The sequence below is a fragment of the Bombina bombina genome, chromosome 8, assembly GCF_027579735.1.
Source record: "Bombina bombina isolate aBomBom1 chromosome 8, aBomBom1.pri, whole genome shotgun sequence".
NCBI classification, from domain to species: Eukaryota; Metazoa; Chordata; class Amphibia; order Anura; family Bombinatoridae; genus Bombina; species Bombina bombina.
The window spans coordinates 39,765,831-39,779,785 of NC_069506.1; the positions used below are offsets into that span (position 1 = coordinate 39,765,831).

Sequence of the window (13,955 nt, forward strand, 5' to 3'; positions counted from 1 at the left end):
GTAGGTGCTGGGTGTATAGGAAGAGGTATTAGCAGCAGGTAAGGTCAGTAGGTGCTGGGTGTATAGGAAGAGGTATTAGCAGCAGGTAAGGTCAGTATGGTGCTGGGTGTATAGGAAGAGGTATTAGCAGCAGGTGAGGTCATTAGGGTGCTGGGTGTATAGGAAGAGGTATTAGCAGCAGGTGAGGTCAGTAGGGTGCTGGGTGTATAGGAAGAGGTATTAGCAGCAGGTAAGGTCAGTAGGGTGCTGGGTGTATAGGAAGAGGTATTAGCAGCAGGTGAGGTCAGTAGGGTGCTGGGTGTATAGGAAGAGGTATTAGCAGCAGGTGAGGTCAGTAGGGTGCTGGGTGTATAGGAAGAGGTATTAGCAGCAGGTGAGGTCATTAGGGTGCTGGGTGTATAGGAAGAGGTATTAGCAGCAGGTAAGGTCAGTAGGTGCTGGGTGTATAGGAAGAGGTTTTAGCAGCAGGTAAGGTCAGTAGGTGCTGGGTGTATAGGAAGAGGTATTAGCAGCAGGTAAGGTCAGTAGGGTGCTGGGTGTATAGGAAGAGGTATTAGCAGCAGGTGAGGTCAGTAGGGTGCTGGGTGTATAGGAAGAGGTATTAGCAGCAGGTATGGTCAGTAAGGTGCTGGGTGTATATGAAGAGGTATTAGCAGGAGGTAAGGTCAGTAAGGTGCTGGGAGTATATGAAGAGGTATTAGCAGCAGGTAAGGTCAGTAGGTGCTGGGTGTATAGGAAGAGGTATTAGCAGCAGGTAAGGTCAGTAGGATACTAGGTGTATAGGAAGAGGTATAAGCAGCAGGTAAGGTCAGTAGGGTGCTGGGTGTATAGGAAGAGGTATTAGCAGCAGGTGAGGTCAGTAGGGTGCTGGGTGTATAGGAAGAGATCTCATCCTGGTATATGGTCTGAACAATAAAACATGCAAGGAAATACATCATGAGTATGACCATATATGTAACTAAATAAACATAGAAGGGAGAGAGGGGTATGATAAACTTTTATTTATATTAAGATGAAGAAGATGATAATGCATTTGTTTTACAAAATAAGTGCAACAGCAGTACGAATACTGTTACTGATCTTGACAAGTTACTGCCTGTCACAGCTGTTACTGATTATATCCTGTATGTCCCACCCCTCGGTCAGCTGACTACATGCTTTCGGAAGCTGCAGGCTGATTTCAAGCTAAAGAAAAAGTGCGCATCTGGGACTATAAACAGTGAGTGTGTCAGTATACTGTGTCTGTATATAGTGTGTGTCAGTATACTGTGTGTCTGTATACTGTTAATGTGTCAGTATACTATGTGTCTGTATACAGTGTGTGTGTCAGTATACTATGTGTCTGTATACAGTGTGTGTGTCAGTATACTATGTGTCTGTATACAGTGTGTGTGTCAGTATACTGTGTGTCTGTATACTGTGAATGTGTCAGTATACTATGTGTCTGTATACAGTGTGTGTGTCAGTATACTGTGTGTCTGTATACTGTGAATGTGTCAGTATACTATGTGTCTGTATACAGTGTGTGTGTCAGTATACTGTGTCTGTATACAGTGAGTGTGTCAGTATACTATGTGTCTGTATACAGTGTGTGTGTAGTTATACTGTGTGTCTGTATACTGTGTCTGTATATAGTGTGTGTCAGTATACTGTGTGTCTGTATACTGTGAATGTGTCAGTATACTATGTGTCTGTATACAGTGTGTGTGTCAGTATACTATGTGTCTGTATACAGTGTGTGTGTGTCAGTATACTATGTGTCTGTATACAGTGTGTGTGTCAGTATACTATGTGTCTGTATACAGTGAGTGTGTCAGTATACAGTAAATGTGTCAGTATGCTATGTGTCTGTATACAGCGAGTGTGTCTGTATACAGTGAGTGTATCAGTATACTGTGTCTGTATAAAGTGTGTGTCAGTATACTGTGTGTCTGTATACAGTGAGTGTTTCAGTATACTGTGTCTGTATACAGTGAATGTGTCAGTATACTATGTGTCTGTATACAGTGAGTGTGTCAGTATACTATGTGTCTGTATACAGTGTGTGTGTCAGTATACTATGTATCTGTATACAGTGTGTGTGTCAGTATACTATGTGTCTGTATACAGTGTGTGTGTCAGTATACTATGTGTCTGTATACAGTGTGTGTGTCAGTATACTATGTGTCTGTATACAGTGAGTGTGTCAGTATACTATGTGTCTGTATACAGTGAGTGTGTCAGTATACTATGTGTCTGTATACAGTGAGTGTGTCAGTATACTATGTGTCTGTATACAGTGTGTGTGTGTCAGTATTCTGTGTCTGTATATAGAGTGTGTCAGTATACAGTAAATGTGTCAGTATACTATGTGTCTGTATACAGCGAGTGTGTCTGTATACAGTGAGTGTATCAGTATACTGTGTCTGTATATAGTGTGTGGCAGTATACTATGTGTCTGTATACAGTATGTGTGGCAGTATACTATGTGTCTGTATACAGTGTGTGTCAGTATACTATCTGTCTGTATACAGTGAGTGTGTCAGTATACTATGTGACTGTATAGAGTTCGTGTGTGTCAGTATACTATGTGTATTTATACAGTGTGTCAGTATACTATGTGTCTATATACAGTGTGTGTCAGTATACTATGTATCTGTATACAGTGAGTGTATTTCAGTATACTATGTGACTGTATAGAGTGTGTGTGTGTCAGTATACTATGTGTCTGTAGTGAGTGTGTCAGCATACTATGTGTCTGTATACAGTGTGTGTCAGTATATTATGTGTCTGTATACAGTGTGTGTGTCAGTATACTATGTGTCTGTATACAGTGTGTGTGTCAGTATATTATTGCTCTATACTGTGAGTGTGTCAGTATACTATGTGTCTGTATACAGTGTGTGTGTATCGGTATACTATGTGTCTTTATACAGTGTGTGTCAGTATACTATGTGTCTGTATACAGTGTGTGTGTATCGGTATACTATGTGTCTTTATACAGTGTGTGTCAGTATACTATGTGTCTGTATACAGTGTGTGTATCGGTATACTATGTGTCTTTATACAGTGTGTGTCAGTATACTATGTGTGTATACAGTGAGTGTATTTATAAATTGATATTCCTATATATATCTGTATGTATCTATACCTATATATAATCGTGTATATATAGGTATAGCTATATATTGTACCAAAATACCATACGATAGATGTAGAAATATGTATTTATGAATAAATAGAACATATTCTTCTATGTGAAGAACATTTGAATGAGAAATATTAATATTCTCATGTAGCGCACATGAGAAAATGCGATCAGGTTTGAACGCAAGTAGGGTGTTAGGTTTTTTTCCACTTTTCGGGCTCCTTTGACTTCTATGGGGGAATATGTTAACGTGGTCGCAATGTTGTAACTTCTGCTTTTTGCACGCGTCTGGTTAGTGTGCAAGCGAAAACTTTTTACTTTCAGCTAGTGGAGTTAGCACGCGAGCGAGATCGATAAATATCGCTCCACTCATAATCTAGCCCTATGTGTCTGTATACAGTTTGTATGTCTGTATATAGTGAGTGTGTCAGTATACTATGTGTCTGTATACATTGTGTGGGTAAGTATACTATGTGTCTGTATACAGTGTGTGTCAGTATATTATGTGTCTGTATACAGTGTGTGTGTCAGTATACAATATGTCTATATATTGTCTATATACATTGTGTATGTCAGTTTACAATATGTCTATTGTCTATATAAAGTGTGTGTATTTCAGTATACAGTATGTCTATTGTCTATATACAGTGTGTGTCAGTTTAGAGTATATCTATATATAGTGTGTGTGTCAGTATACAGTATGTCCATATACAGTATGTTTATATACAGTGTGTGTGTTAGTAAACAGTATGTCTATATACAGTGTGTATCTCAGTAAATAGTATATCTATAAAAAGTGTGTATGTCAGCATACAGTGTCTCTATTTACAGTGTGCATGTTAGTATATAGTATGTCTATATACAGTGTGTGTGTGTCACTGTCAGTATACATATGTTGATATACAGTGTGTGTAAGTATACAGTATTTTTATATACAGTGTGTGTGTCAGAATACAGTATGTCCATATAAAGTGTGTGTGTGTCAATATATATTATGCCCATATACAGTGTGTGTGTCAGTACACAGTATGTATATATACAGTGTGTGTGTGTGTGTGTCAGTATACAGTATGTCTATGCACAGTGTGTGTGTTTAAGTATACAGCATGACCATATACAGTGTATGCCAGTATGCAGTATATCTATATACAGTATGCGTCAGTATACAGTATGTTTATATACAGTGTGTGTCAGTATACAGTATGTCTTTATAGAGTGTGTTTGTTAGTATACAGTATGTATATATACAGTGTGTGTCAGTATACAGTATGTCTAATTGTCTATGTACAGTGTGTGTGTGTCCAGTAAACAGTATATATATATATATATATATATATATATATATATATATATATATATATATATATACATTGTGTGTGTCAGTATACAGTATGTATAATTGTCCATGTACAGTGTATGTGTTTAAGTATACAGCATGACCATATACAGTGTATGCCAGTATGCAGTATATCTATATACAGTATGCGTCAGTATACAGTATGTTTATATACAGTGTGTGTCAGTATACAGTATGTCTTTATAGAGTGTGTTTGTTAGTATACAGTATGTATATATACAGTGTGTGTCAGTATATAGTATGTCTAATTGTCTATGTACAGTGTGTGTGTGTCCAGTAAACAGTGTATATATATATATATATATATATATATACATTGTGTGTGTCAGTATACAGTATGTATAATTGTCCATGTACAGTGTGTGTGTCGGTATACAATGACTAATTGTCTATGTACAGCGTGTGTGTGTCCAGTAAACAGTATATATATAGTAGCCAAAAAGAAGTGCACTCTCAGGTCTTTCACAGCAAAAGTTACTTTATTTCTGTAACGTTTTCGGAGGTCTCGCCTCCTTCATCGAGACCTCCGAAAACGTTACAGAAATAAACTAACTTTTGCTGTGAAAGACCTGAGAGTGCACTTCTTTTTGGCTACTGTTTATTCTCAAAGTTGCACCCAGGCAGTTCTCCATTTGAGGGCAAGATCTGGAATTTTGGATACTTTATATATATATATATATATATATATATATATATATATAATACTGTATTGTGTCAGTATACAGTATGTCTAATTGTATATGTGCAGTGTGTGCCAGTATACAGAATGTCTTAATTGTCTATGTACAGTGTGTGTGTATCAGTAAACAGTATATATACAGTGTGTGTGTGTGTATGTATATATATATATATATATATATATATATATATATATATATATATATATAACAACTAAAATAAAATTGTGGTGCTACACAATTGATCTAATGCTTAGATAGTGCTAGCAGTCCCAAAGAATTAATAGAATATCAATGACACAGGAAGGATTGAGTTAAATGTCTACTCAAACAAAGAAGGACCAAGTGAAAGAATACCAATTGACAAAATAGGTAATAGCATGCGCCTAATGTGTTTGTGGTAATGGTTAAAACATATATAATGTAAATAATATAATGATGATAATATAAGGAATGTGTGAATATAAATAAAATACTCGTGTAAGTTGTGACATTTTTACAATGTGATGTGAATCAAATCCACTGAAAAAATATTGCCAATTTAAATAGGTGCAGATTGGCTAAAAAAATATGTATATATATATTACCAATGTAATCAATGCACAATACAGTATTAGTTGGTAAAAATCAATTCATAAAAAATATATACGAGGAAACCAAAAACAGAAAAAATATATTAGATATATATACTAGTGATCAAACAATTTATCGTGATATAAGTCCCATGAGATAAAGAGCTAGAAGTGATGCCGACAAGTATTAATGTCTCTGAAACAATGTTTCTTTCAAACTTATCGTGATAAAGATGTTTTGGAGTCAGAAGGATTTCCAATATAGTAGACAGGATTTCCAATATAGCAGGCAGCTGGTCTTTGGTATGTCTGATCGAAAACACAGTCTCTAGAAATGGTAAAAAGAAAGACAGCGCCTCATAGTGCAAGTGGGTTCCAACAGTAATGGATCACAGTGAGAAAATAAACAAGTGGTAGTATACTCACAAGGATGTTGGCACCTTTGTTGAAAATGGTGCAAATGGGCAGACTGACATTTAGATCAGCAGTCAGTACGCTGGAGCCAAATAGATTCCGATTCCCTGGATGGGCCGCTGTGGACTCTCCTCTATGAATGAAAGCAAGATCCTGTGATCTTCCGCTGTATATACAAACTGCAAACGGTTAGTCTATGCGTGTAGCATACACTAGGTGCAAGACAAACTTCCCAGATGATCGGAAGATAAGTGTTGTCTGATAGTGGCTGATATAACTTTGGCAGGCAGAGTAAAAAGCAAGTGATGCTATGGTAAATAAAGTTAAAAACACTTTATTTTGCGAGCTTAGGACGCGTTTCTCGGCCGCAAGCTCCTGGCCGTTTCATCAGGTAAAATGTATGCCATTATAACTTTTACCTGATGAAACGGCCAGGAGCTTGCGGCCGAGAAACGCGTCCTAAGCTCGCAAAATAAAGTGTTTTTAACTTTATTTGCCATAGCATCACTTGCTTTTTACTCTGCCTGCCAAAGTTATATCATCCACTATCAGACAACAATTATCTTCCGATCATCTGGGAAGTTTGTCTTGCACCTAGTGTATGCTACACGCATAGACTAACCGTTTGCAGTTTGTATATACAGCGGAAGATCACAGGATCTTGCTTTCATTCATAGAGGAGAGTCCACAGCGGCCCATCCAGGGAATCGGAATCTATTTGGCTCCAGCGTACTGACTGCTGATCTAAATGTCAGTCTGCCCATTTGCACCATTTTCAACAAAGGTGCCAACATCCTTGTGAGTATACTACCACTTGTTTATTTTCTCACTGTGATCCATTACTGTTGGAACCCACTTGCACTATGAGGCGCTGTCTTTCTTTTTACCTTTTCTTTTTACCATTTCCAAAGAAGGACCAAGGCTGCACAAAGGTCTATTGCTTTATTACTAAATATATAGACATGGACATCACAAGGATTCTGGGCTGTCTATTCATCACCCAAATTCCAAACAGACAAAACACACACAATATTAAAAAGCATAGAAGGCAAAATAACAATAACCGCTGTAAAAATATAATTATACCCAAAATCTAAACTAGATACTGCAGTATGCTACTCACAACAGGATTAATTGTTAAACCTAGAGTGACTCTCACGCACACATAACATGTATAAAGTTTAGATAACACTGTACCAACAAGATATATGGGGCCCCAGACTCGTACTCATATAACAATAAAAGTCTTGTGTGTCGCATAAATTACCAGGCACTGGTATAGATAAAGGGACATTTCCTTTATTGCTACTCTCAAGTGTTAACAAACACGCTCTGGCCGCAACATGAGAAACTTCCAATGTATTTCAGTCACTTCAGAATTCAAATTGCGCTATGCGCTGATGACTATGAACAATTACTATTCATCTCTAACATTGGGGTTTAATCCTGAGATAAACAAAATGGTCAGTGGTATGGAAAATGTATCTGTGAAACTGGATACTCAATGATAACAAAGTATCAACCTTATATTCCACTTGAAACAAGCCGTCTAACGGAAAGCAAGACTTGTAAAGCCAGACCTCACCTCATATCCATATGACTTCGTTCAACACTCAACAGGGCTGCAGTACCTGTGAGTATAAGCGATTCCACAGCGTTAGTCGTTATGAGCGGGTCAGCGTCTTCACTTGCTATTTGCACATCATCCGTCAGGAAAGGCTTGGTCTGTGTCATCGTTATTGCTAATTCACCTCCTCGTGGCCCTGTTGAGTGTTGAATAAAGTCATATGGATATGAGGTGAGGTCTGGTCATAGAACTACTATGGGAAGCTGTAAAATCTGAGACAGAGAGAAATAAAAACTATAAAAATAAACCTTACCTTAATGTGTGAAGTATCAGCATCAGTGGCGGCTCTAGACTAAGGGAAGCCTTAGGTAAAACTAAATTTTGAGGCCCCTATTAAAAGGATATAAATCTTCAAATTTTACTGTCATGATTCAGACAGAGCATACAATTTTAAACAACTTTCAAATTTATTTCTATTGTCAAATTTGCTTCATTCTTTTGGCATCTTAATTTGAAAGAGCAGCAATGCACTACTGAGAGCTAGCTGAATATATCTGGTGAGGCAATAAGAAGAGTTGTATATGTAACCCACCAATCAGCAGCTAACTGCCAGTAGTGCATTGCTACTCCTGAGCGTACCTAGGTATGCTTTTTAACAAAGGATACCAACAGAACAAAGCAAACTAGACAATAGAAGTAAATTAGAAAGTTGTTTAAAATTGGGTGCTCTGTCTGAACCATGAAAGACACATTTTGGGTTTCATATCTCTTGTTCTTTAACACACAAAAGAAAAAAAAACTGCAAAACTTAGCAACATATATTAATTAAACAGAATATTTTTCATTCAAGGATCCCCAAATACAAGTCAGCAATTGCACCCCTTGCTAATAACGTTTTGCATTATTCTACATATATCATGGCATTGCCATGATACATGGCATTGCTTGGAGGAAGCCAATGGGCTGGGCTACTATGCTACAACACCTGTATGATCTGAGAAAAAAAGGGCATATTTTCCTTTGCCCCTGTGTGAGGCCCCATCATGAGTGAGGCCTTAGGTGATCGCCTATTTGGCCTAATGGTAGAGCCGCCTCTGATCAGCATGACACTATACATCAGCCACAGCAGCACATGTCAATTCTTTGCTAGGAACAAGTTCCCTCTCATCCTGCACTAGATAATGCTGCATGGGGGAGGGGCATGTGTACACTCACTTATTCTTCCCACTGACACCTTTCTACAAAGCACTGTTCCCCTAACAAACTTCAGTTAGTTAATCTTAGACCCACAGCAGAAAGAACAGGGCTAAGGGGACCAGCAGACTGGATGCTGTCTGCCCAAGGCTGCATGGATACAGACGAGTCACACAGCCTCAATACTGAAGAGAGCAGTGTGTGCAGCTGCACAGATGCTCAAATCCCCACGTGCCTGCCACTCCAGCTTTCTGCTGCATGCGCCTACATTCAGCCCTACCCAGAAACAATCCCTACCACCAGAGCAGTGACCTGGTAACAGTGGTAACCCCAGCAGGACCTTTTCTGATGCAGTGGGATTGGCTGGATGCCGAGTTAGGGCTTTGCATTCTGTGCTGCACAGTGCACATCTAAAACAGCGCATGGCACTAGCTTGGCATGTCACATGACACCGGCACAGTCTGGCACAGTTTTTCACAAATAAATATAAGCATAGACCTTTTGACTGTGACAATATTAGGACTAACTGTGTGTGTCCCCCATGTCACATGACATCAGCAGTCTGGCATAAACTAAAATTTTTTATTTTTTTTTAAGGACTCTTGGGCCCCTCAACAAAGACTGGCCCCTGGGCAGCTGCCCCTTTTGCCCTGTGTTAAAGACGGCCTGGATATTATATATATATATATATATATATATATATATATAGTGTGTGTCAGTATATAGTATGTCTAATTGTCTATGTACAGTGTGTGCCAGTATACAGTATGCATATATACAATGTGTGTGTCAGTATACAGTATGTTATAACTTGTGTACAAGATTAATTGATTAATTGTGTGATCTGACTAATACTTGAAGCTTTTTATCAAACCCTAATAAAATGTTTATTAGAGTGAACTGAGCATGAACAAGATGTAGAAAGAACCAAGATATAAAATAGCAAATAGGTCTCGATGTGTCTTCAAGAGGTCCGAGCAACAGAATTTATAAAACTCCAGAATTTATACAAAAATCCTGGTTGTTTTGTTATTGAATGGAAAAGAGATGTATTGTCCCTGTGCAGTGTATATTAGATTATTGTGCCACAAAGTGTCTGATAAACCACAAGATACCCAGTTTATCATTAACTAGTCTCTAACGGATTGGAATAGCTTTGTGTCAGAATAACGAAAAAAGGGATAAAGACTTGTTTTACCCAATCACTAAGTACAAAGTGCATACATTCTGTCTCTAACAAAATGACAGTTTTAAGGGACTTTAAACACAAAATAAATTAGTGTTTAAAATTGAAAAAATAAGTGTAAAGTTTTTGTACCCATAATGCAAAGAGTGCTGCCATATTGTAACCTACGTTTCCTTCTCAGCTGAAGCAAAGTATTGCAAGTAATAAATGTGTCACTAAAGTGTGCAAACAATGACTGTTTGGGATATTGCACTCACACTTCTAACAGGAATTGGAAAGCCCGCAATTTTTACATAATTAAAGTGTATTGCAAAGTTTTTTTTGTTTGTTTTACAAATTAAAAATTTTAAAGTAAATGAAACCCCCAAAAAAAATTTTTTTGTGATTCAGACAGAAAATACAATTTAAAAAAAGTTTCCAATTTACTTCTATTATCAAATTTGCTTTGTCCCCATGATAATCTGTGTTAAAGAGATACCTAGATAGGCGACTGGAGCGCCACATAGCAGGAAATAGTGCTGCCCTCTAGTGCAAATGGATAACATTCTTGCAAAACTGCTGCCATAAAGTGCTCCTGAAATGGGCCGACTCCTAAGCTTATGCCCCTGCTTTTTAACAAAAGATAATAAGAGAATGAAGAAAAATTGATAATGGAAGTAAAACATAAAGTTGTTTAAAATTGTATGTTCTGTCTGAACCATTAGGAAACATTTGGGGTTTCCTGTCCCTTAATTTTATGATCTCAAGGTGTTTAATGTCCCTTTAATGCTTAAAAAAAACAGGTAAATATTTTGGAATTCAGCTCTTAAAGTGACATGAAAGTAAACATGAAATAATTCTGATTCTGAGTGTAGAATTATATAAAAAATACCATAGTTTCCTTTTTTTAATTAAATGTTCCTCTTTCTCCTGTGTCCTTTGGTGAAACTCCTTTCCTTTCCAGCACAAAGTGGTAATCTCAGGAGCGTGCACGTGACTTGAGCACTATAAAATTGTTGCAAATACTGCTGCCATATAGTCTTAAGTCACATGCACACAACTGAGCATACCTCAGTATGCTCTAATGGAATGGTTAAGGTACATTTAATAACAGAGTTAAACTATAAAATGTATTTTAATTATATGCTCTCTCTGAATAATGAATGTTTAGTTTTGGCTTCTGTGTGAGTTTAAAGGGGCTATAATCAACTTTAAAGTGATTATATAAAATGTTTAGTTGTATGTAATGAAATAATTTGCAATAATGTTTCATTATTTATTTTGCCCCTTATCATGTAATTTTTATCTGAAAATTGATCAATTTGTAATTCTCAGAACCTGCTGACTTATCAAGGCTAAACTCACATCATATTTGTCCATAATTGTCCTTATCAGATAACAACTGAAAATCAATGTACTTTATACTAACATAATGACTGTGACTAGTCTTGTTGTCTGTGGACTGAAGCCCTGATTGGCTCCTCCAAATAAACAAAATGGTGGGTCTTGACACTTGCAGTAAAAATGATGTTAATTTGTCTTCAAAACTTTAATACTTGGCTGATATTTTTTTCTATAAGAAGAAGAAATGTCTTGTGATTACAAGGTGCTTACTGTCCCTTTTAATTGCTGAAATCCTATCCTTGTATACAAATGACTGTATGGTCAGTGACACTAATATCTGAGTCACATTGTGCCTTTTGTATGATTTGAGATGTAATAGACTGTTGTGAGACTTTAGCCTCGGACTAGAACTGACTGAAATACCCTCAATCCTAAAATAACTGATTTACTCAATAAGATGGTGATTTTGAAACTGGCAGCAACTACACGGTTCTATCAGCGCTTGTGTAACTCATCAGTACTATTTTATGTTCCCTATTTCTTGTTAGGCGCTCTCATAGCTTGAATGTTTGGTTTGTCTAATGAAGAAACAGGCGAAGCTTACCGATTTTGGCATTTCTAACGACTCCTGTAAAAAAGGTACTTAACAGTTTTTAATAACATAGAGATGAAAAATCGAAGGCTAAAAAAATGTTGGGTCACTTGTCACGTTAGTCTTATTAATAGTTTGCTCCTTGGCTGTGTCCTCCTGGGCAGCTATGATTCATGTTGCAGGGTGAGGGAGGAACATGTATAATGCAGCAATACATGAATAGTAATGCTGGATATCTCTATACATGTTCCTCCCTGCAACATGTATAACTCATTTTCTTTTATCTAAGAAGGGTGTATATATATATATATAAATGCAAGTCCAGTAAATCAAAAACACATTGCATACTGTATATCATTACACAGTTAAAATAAACTATACCAGAAAATATAGATGGTGCATGCCCATCATTCTACCATAAATTTAAAAAAAAAAGGACATATAAAGAATATATCTAAAGGCTCAATCACAGTCTTAAAGGGACACTAAACCCAATTTTTTTCTTTTGTAATTCAGAAAGAGCATGCAATTTTAAGCAACTTTGTAATTTACTCCTATTATCATTTTTTCTTCGTTCTCTTGCTATCTTTATTTGAAAAAGAAGGCATATAAGCTTTAACATATATTAATTAAACAGAATATTTTTCATTCAAGGATCCCCAAATACAAGTCAGCAATTGCACCCCTTGCTAATAACGTTTTGCATTATTCTACATATATCATGGCATTGCCATGATACATGGCATTGCTTGGAGGAAGCCAATGGGCTGGGCTACTATGCTACAACACCTGTATGATCTGAGAAAAAAAGGGCATATTTTCCTTTGCCCCTGTGTGAGGCCCCATCATGAGTGAGGCCTTAGGTGATCGCCTATTTGGCCTAATGGTAGAGCCGCCTCTGATCAGCATGACACTATACATCAGCCACAGCAGCACATGTCAATTCTTTGCTAGGAACAAGTTCCCTCTCATCCTGCACTAGATAATGCTGCATGGGGGAGGGGCATGTGTACACTCACTTATTCTTCCCACTGACACCTTTCTACAAAGCACTGTTCCCCTAACAAACTTCAGTTAGTTAATCTTAGACCCACAGCAGAAAGAACAGGGCTAAGGGGACCAGCAGACTGGATGCTGTCTGCCCAAGGCTGCATGGATACAGACGAGTCACACAGCCTCAAGACTGAAGAGAGCAGTGTGTGCAGCTGCACAGATGCTCAAATCCCCACGTGCCTGCCACTCCAGCTTTCTGCTGCATGCGCCTACATTCAGCCCTACCCAGAAACAATCCCTACCACCAGAGCAGTGACCTGGTAACAGTGGTAACCCCAGCAGGACCTTTTCTGATGCAGTGGGATTGGCTGGATGCCGAGTTAGGGCTTTGCATTCTGTGCTGCACAGCGCACATCTAAAACAGCGCATGGCACTAGCTTGGCATGTCACATGACACCGGCACAGTCTGGCACAGTTTTTCACAAATAAATATAAGCATAGACCTTTTGACTGTGACAATATTAGGACTAACTGTGTGTGTCCCCCATGTCACATGACATCAGCAGTCTGGCATAAACTAAAATTTTTTATTTTTTTTTAAGGACTCTTGGGCCCCTCAACAAAGACTGGCCCCTGGGCAGCTGCCCCTTTTGCCCTGTGTTAAAGACGGCCTGGATATTATATATATATATATATATATATATATAGTGTGTGTCAGTATATAGTATGTCTAATTGTCTATGTACAGTGTGTGCCAGTATACAGTATGCATATATACAATGTGTGTGTCAGTATACAGTATGTTATAACTTGTGTACAAGATTAATTGATTAATTGTGTGATCTGACTAATACTTGAAGCTTTTTATCAAACCCTAATAAAATGTTTATTAGAGTGAACTGAGCATGAACAAGATGTAGAAAGAACCAAGATATAAAATAGCAAATAGGTCT

At 37.5% G+C, this 13,955-nt stretch overlaps 1 protein-coding gene across 3 annotated transcripts in view; it reads left to right on the forward strand.

The window, feature by feature from the left end:
• The first annotated feature begins 472 nt into the window (after positions 1-472).
• Positions 473-13,955, forward strand: part of LOC128638386 (uncharacterized) — a 44,012-nt gene continuing 30,529 nt past the window's right edge. The window contains exons 1-3 of one of the 3 annotated variants that reach the window (XM_053690320.1): positions 473-1,219; positions 5,465-5,533; positions 11,966-12,056. The gene's annotated coding sequence lies outside the window, so the exon portion shown is untranslated. Of the gene's footprint in view, positions 1,220-5,331; positions 5,534-11,965; positions 12,057-13,955 lie in introns of those variants that run through there. The other 2 variants (XM_053690319.1, XM_053690321.1) reach the window with 2 other exon arrangements.